General features: G+C 45.3%; 1 long non-coding RNA gene across 1 annotated transcript in view; it reads right to left on the bottom strand.

The window, feature by feature from the left end:
- The window catches only part of LOC145723367 (uncharacterized), a 6002-nt gene extending 4531 nt beyond the window's left edge, over window positions 1-1471 (bottom strand). Inside the window, exon 1 of the long non-coding RNA XR_014148304.1 lies at window positions 1074-1471. This is a non-coding gene — a long non-coding RNA (uncharacterized LOC145723367). The remainder of the gene's footprint in view (window positions 1-1073) is intronic.
- Window positions 1472-6013: the final 4542 nt, after the last annotated feature.

Raw genomic sequence — 6013 nt, forward strand, 5'->3', positions numbered from 1 at the left:
CTCTTTGTTTTGTTGACTGTTTCCTTTGCTGTGCAGAAGCTTTTTATCTTGATGAAGTCCCAAAAGTTCATTTTTGCTTTTGTTTCCCTGGCCTTTGGAGATGAATCTTGAAAGAAGTTGCTGTGGCCGATGTCAAAGAGGTTACTGCCTATGTTCTCCTCTAGGATTTTGATGGATTCCTGTCTCACATTGAGGTCTTTCATCCATTTTGAGTTTATCTTTGTGAATGGTGTTAGAGAATGGTCGAGTTTCATTCTTCTGCATGTGGCTGTCCAATTTTCCCAGCACCATTTATTGACGAGACTGTCTTTTTTCCATTGCGTGCTTTTTCCTGCTTTGTCAAAGATTATTTGACCATAGAGTTAAGGGTCTATATCTGGGCTCTCTATTCTTTTCCACTGGTCTATATGTCTGTTTTTGTGCCAGTACCATGCTGTCTTGGTGATCACTGCTTTGTAATACAGCTTGAAATCGGGCAATGTGATGCCCCCAGCTTTGTTTCTTATAAATTCTACAACCAGTGATTCTTGCAGAAAGCGTTTGCCAAACCATAGTCAATCTGTGGTTGCAAATGACAAAGCAACCATGCATGATGGTTGATGTTTTCATTTGTGTTAATAAGCACGACAAAAGTAAAACAATACAATGTGCCAGAGCTTCACTCATTTATCAGTGACAGGAGTCACTTCTTTGCTGGATTGGATACTGGTGTTTGAATACTGGAAGAATATTCTCTCTTTTTGTTTGTATTATTCACAATATAACAGCTACAAATAGGACATTCTTTGAAGTGTCATCTGCATTATTAACATTGTCTCCATCAGTGTCTTAAGTGCAGATAGTCAACAAAATAACAAATCAAGCTCTGATTGGTAGCATTTGCTGATTTCTGTGGCATAAATTCTCCCTGGCTGATTTCAAGCTACTGGTGTGACATCACCAAGCACAGACCCGGAGGAGGAGTGCGGTAATGCTTCATTATGTATAGTTTCAACAGTCCTGATGCGCTGGACCTAAATGACCCCAAACACACAAGTCACATGTAGTGAAATGGTTTGAAAATGAGGACTTACCTGGCATCTTTAAAAGGAGCAATGCAGGGGCGCCTGGGTGGCTCAGTCGGTTAAGCATCTGCCTTTGGCTCAGGTCATGATCCCAGGCTCCTGGGATCAAGTCCCACGTCGGGCTCCTGGCTCTGCGGGGAGCCTGCTTCTCCCTTTACCTCTGCCTGCTTCTCCCTCTGCTTGTGTGCTCTCTCTCTTTTTCTTTGTCAAATAAATAAATAAAATCTTAAAAAAAAAGGAGCGCTGCAGTTGTAGAGAGATGGCAGGACAAAGGTTTCAGGATCCAAGGGCAGTAGACTGCGGAAATGTAAACATGTTGGGGAAATGAATGGAGTCAAGTTTGTGTGCAGTTCCCCTGGTGCTATCTCAAGGCCAATGAGTCTAGATCTGTCTCTAGCAAAGGAAAATTTACAATCCTGCCTTGAGGCAGAAAGGGGGAGAGTAGAGAGAGCTTTTCCTGCATTTGTTTCATCTTAATTTCCTGTGGCTCAAAATAATTTTTATGTAAAAGAGGCATATTTTGGCATGACATACTCTGGCTTCCTTCTCTCCCCATTATCAAACATTTATACAATATATAAATAATTCATTGTCAAAAGTTGTATATTTTATAGTATTCTTTTTCCTCTTTGAACTCACATGTCCCCTCCGCTTCCCTCCCCTCAAATTTGATTTCGATGTAGTAAATATAGTCCTTGCCTGCTACGAAACTAGGGATGTGGATAGAAATGCAGACAATTTTAATTCCCACTGAACAAAGGCACTAAGTGAATGGAATTGTAATGATGATGATTACCAGTACACCATTTGGCTAAGCAAGAGAATATGTTGCAGATTATGTTAGTTGCCAAACAAAAAAAGTAAAATGTTACTGGAAATGCATGTTGTGATAGATGTCTATGGTTTTCTCCCTCCTTAGTTCATGCATCTGTGGATGTGTATTATTGAGAAAATGCATGCAGGGCTGGCCTCAGTTCTATACTATTTTTTGTCTTTATAGATGTAAGTTCTGACCAGCCTTTAGTAGATGGAATGGAAGTTTTGCTATGATGTCACTCTATTCTTCAACCATCTTCTAAGTCACAGTTATTTCTTGTCAACAATGCGTTTTAATACTCTATCAGCAGAATCAGACCCTTCCTCAAGTTAGTTGGAGGAATTAGAAACCAACTCACGAAGAACACGAGGGCAATTACATGTAGCTATTTCTAGCTGTTCCTTTGTTTGGCACCTGAGGAATTTACACCCCAAGGCAAGACCCCCTAGTAGAGAGGCTATGGGTCTGCCTTTCCTTTGTGAGGTGGGAGAAGGCAGGAGGAGAAAGGACAGGAGCTGCTTGCCTCTTGGACTTCAAACCGGGGTTCTTGGGTCAATCAGCTTTAGGAAAGAGTTAGCTGGAATTTGAGAATCTGGAAATTATTATTATTATTTTTTAAAGATTTTATTTATGTATTTGAGAGAGAGAGAGTGAGAGAGAGAGCCCAAGAGGGGGTAGGGTCAGAGGGAGAAGCAGACTCCCTGCTGAGCAGGGAGCCCGATGTGGGACTCGATCCCGGGACTCTGGGATCATGACCTGAGCCGAAGGCAGTCGCCCAACCAACTGAGCCACCCAGGCACCCGAGAATCTGGAAATTAATTCCCTTACACAAGGTACACCTGAATATCCTGTTGGTGAGTCTTCTTGTGTCCCAGGGGGCATTGTCGCGCAGTTTGAAGACCACTGCCATAGACTCTCCAAGAGAAATAAAGGAGAAACAGGGAGTTTCCCCAACCCCAGCCACAGCAGTGCCCTGTTGTGACCTGGATCCAGCGGAGCCTGCAGCTGGGGTGGGGATGGGGTGGCCCCCGCAGTGCTTGCTGTGGCATCTGGTGGTTGTTAGAGCTATGGTTCTGCCCCAGTGATCATGACTTCCTCGACCATTTTTCATGGAAGGCCAGAAAACTCTGCTTCTAGCAGGAACAGAAGCCATCAAACCCCTGTGCCTCAGTTTCCCCATTTGAAAGTGGGATTTGCAACACCAGCTTCACAAGGCTGTTGTGGGATGAAATGAGAAAAAGAATACTTTAGTGTTTTGGAAACATCAAGCATGATTCAAGCCCAGGGAAGTGGTTCTGCCCCAGACCAGTGCTTCAAGAACAGCAGAAGCCCAGGGTCAGCGAGGGAAGGGGACTCCACGGTTGCTGGAAACTGCTCTGCATTCTTCAGAAAAGTCACCCTGCAGTTGAAGGTAAAGCAAGTTGCAGGGGCTCAGCCTGTCTTTTCCACATCCCCCTGGGCCTTGTTTCCTAGGCTCACCCAAGGAGAGCAAACCTGTGTCTGATTTTGCCAAAGCACACCATGGGCCAAGTTACACACTGTTGCAGGTTTCTGTCTGGCAGAAACGCCAATTTTTTTGGTTCAGTAGAAAAGATAACCCCTAAGATTATACCTGTATTGATATTGACCAATTTTGTGTCTAGTCTAGCATCTCACTTTAACCTTAAAAAAAATGTGTTTAAAAATTGCAGGGGGCCCCCCTCAGTCATTAAGCCTCGGCCTTCGGCTCAGGTCATGATCCCAGGGTCCTGGGATTGAGCCCCACATTGGGCTCCCTGCTCGGCGGGAAGCCTGCTTCTCCCTCTCCCACTCCCCCTACTTGTGTTCCCTATCTCGCTGTCTCTCTCTGTCAAATAAATAAATAAAATCTTGGGGTGCCTGGGTGGCTCAGTCGTTAAACGTCTGCCTTCGGCTCAGGTCATGATCTCAGGGTCCTGGGATTGAGCCCCACATTGGGCTCCCTGCTCAGCGGGAAGCCTGCTTCTCCCTCTTCCACCCCCACTGCGTGTGTTCCCTCTCTCGCTGTGCCTCTCTGTCAAATAAATAAATAAAATCTTAAAATAAATAAATAAATAAATAAATAAATAAAATCTTCAAAAAAAATGCAGTTTCTACATGCACCTTGAGCCAGCTCTATTTCCTTACTGGTTCCCTCATAAATAAACTGAATAAACCTTTCACTTGTGTTCATTCTGTCTTTATATTTCATTACATATATATATATATAAAGATTTTTATTCATTTGAGAGAGAGAGTGAGAGAGAGAGACAGCACAAGTGGGGAGGGGGTGGGGCAGAGGGAGAGGGAGAAACAGACTCTCTGCTGAGCAGGGAGCCCTATGTAGGGCTTGATTGCAGGACCCTGGGATCATGACCTGAGCCAAAGGCAGACACTTAACTGACTGAGCCACCCAGGTGCCCCTTCATTCTATATTTTTATGAGAATCATGTTTTAAACTTTTTGAAATTTATATGTGGACGGTGTGTCATATATATATATATGTATATATATATAAAATATAGAAAAGAGAGAGACAGACAAATAGATATAAAATTGCTTTTGATCTTGTTAAATTCTCCTGATAATCTTGGAAATAGACACTATCACCCCCATTCTACAGATGAAGACATGGAGGCTCACAGAGGCAAAGGAGCTTGCCCAGGGGTCCCAGAAAATGAGCAGTAACAAGTGGATAGTGGGATGTGAAAATGAAGTCTTTGAGGTCTTGGGGCACCTTATTTACATTTGGCTGAAACGGGTGACTTTTTTAAAAAAAGATTTTATTTATTTATTTGAGAGAGAGAGAGTGAGCGAGAGAGAGCACAATCAGGGTGAAGGGCAGAGGGAGAAGCAGGCTCCCCGCTGAGCAGGGAGCCCGATGAGGGGCTCGATCCCTGGACTCCGGGATCATGACCTGAGCTGAAGGAAGACACTTAACGGACTGAGCCACCCAGGTGCCCACAGCGGACTTTTTAATGCCAAACTCATGTCCCCTCCCACCGTCTCCGAGGCTGTCTGGGTGGCCCCAGGCTGGGTGAACTTACCCTACTCTGTGGTGGGATTATTTCACCTATGTTCTTGCCTTCTATGCCTCGAATCACGGATGCAGCTGCCCCTGGGGGCCACCGAGGGCTATGTCACTGTTCACAGGCTCCAGGGCCTGCCGGAGCCCTGCGTCGAGGTGCTGAGCCTTCAGATGCATCAAATTAGCCAGGGGAGTGGGATAAACTATGCTTGGCTCCCCTCTGTGAGGACCACCCCTAATCCAGGCCCTCCTCCTCCCCCAACCCCACGCTGGCCTGGCCTGGAGGGACTCCAGAGCCCCGAGCAGCAAGGGCTCCCAGTCTGCCCCCAGCCACTGCTAATGGGACCCGTCAGCCCAGGAGGCTAATGTCACCAGAGTGGCTGATGGCACCATGTGACAGAAATCTCCCTTTTCAACCAAGGACCCAGATACGGGTGTGTGTGTGTGTGTGTGTGTGTGTAAATTCAAATGAGATTGTATGAAATTTTATATCTTGTGACCTGCCCTTTGCCTTCAATTACAAAACAAATATTTTGTATGATCACATTTCCTCGTCTATTTATACTGTATAATGTTCTCTTGTGTGGATGGTTCCATACGTTAACAAATCCCTACTGAAGGCATCAGTGTTGCTAATAATGTTTTGCTGTTACACACAGCCTCGTGATTTATAACCAGGTGAAATGGAACAGAGTTAAATACAAACCTAATATATGAGCCCTCCACCCTCCCACCCCCCCCACACCCTTACCCCACTCACTCTCCCCACCCCCCGCTAATCATAATTGCAGTTGTCCTTTCTCCAATGCCCCCTGTGTGTCGGAGCTGTGCTGGGGGCTACAGCCTACCGTACAGTCTACAAAACTCACCTTCAGGGACTTCTAGCAACTTCCTGTGGTCAACCAGTGTGAGACGACCCAGAGCCTGAACTCCACCGTCCATCTGATTTTAGAACTTCAGATCCTCAGACAGAAGAATCTGCCAGGATGAGTGTATTAATCATGTTTTTTGTTCTCTTCACTTTATGATGCTTTGACATCTTGGGGCCTTGTGGACCTGAGAGGGATGGTCCAACCCAGGCCTGGCTAATTCCTAAACATAGCAAAT

The sequence above is a fragment of the Leptonychotes weddellii genome, chromosome 9 (assembly GCF_054177405.1).
Source record: "Leptonychotes weddellii isolate Sample4059 chromosome 9, ASM5417740v2, whole genome shotgun sequence".
Taxonomy (NCBI): domain Eukaryota; kingdom Metazoa; phylum Chordata; class Mammalia; order Carnivora; family Phocidae; genus Leptonychotes; species Leptonychotes weddellii.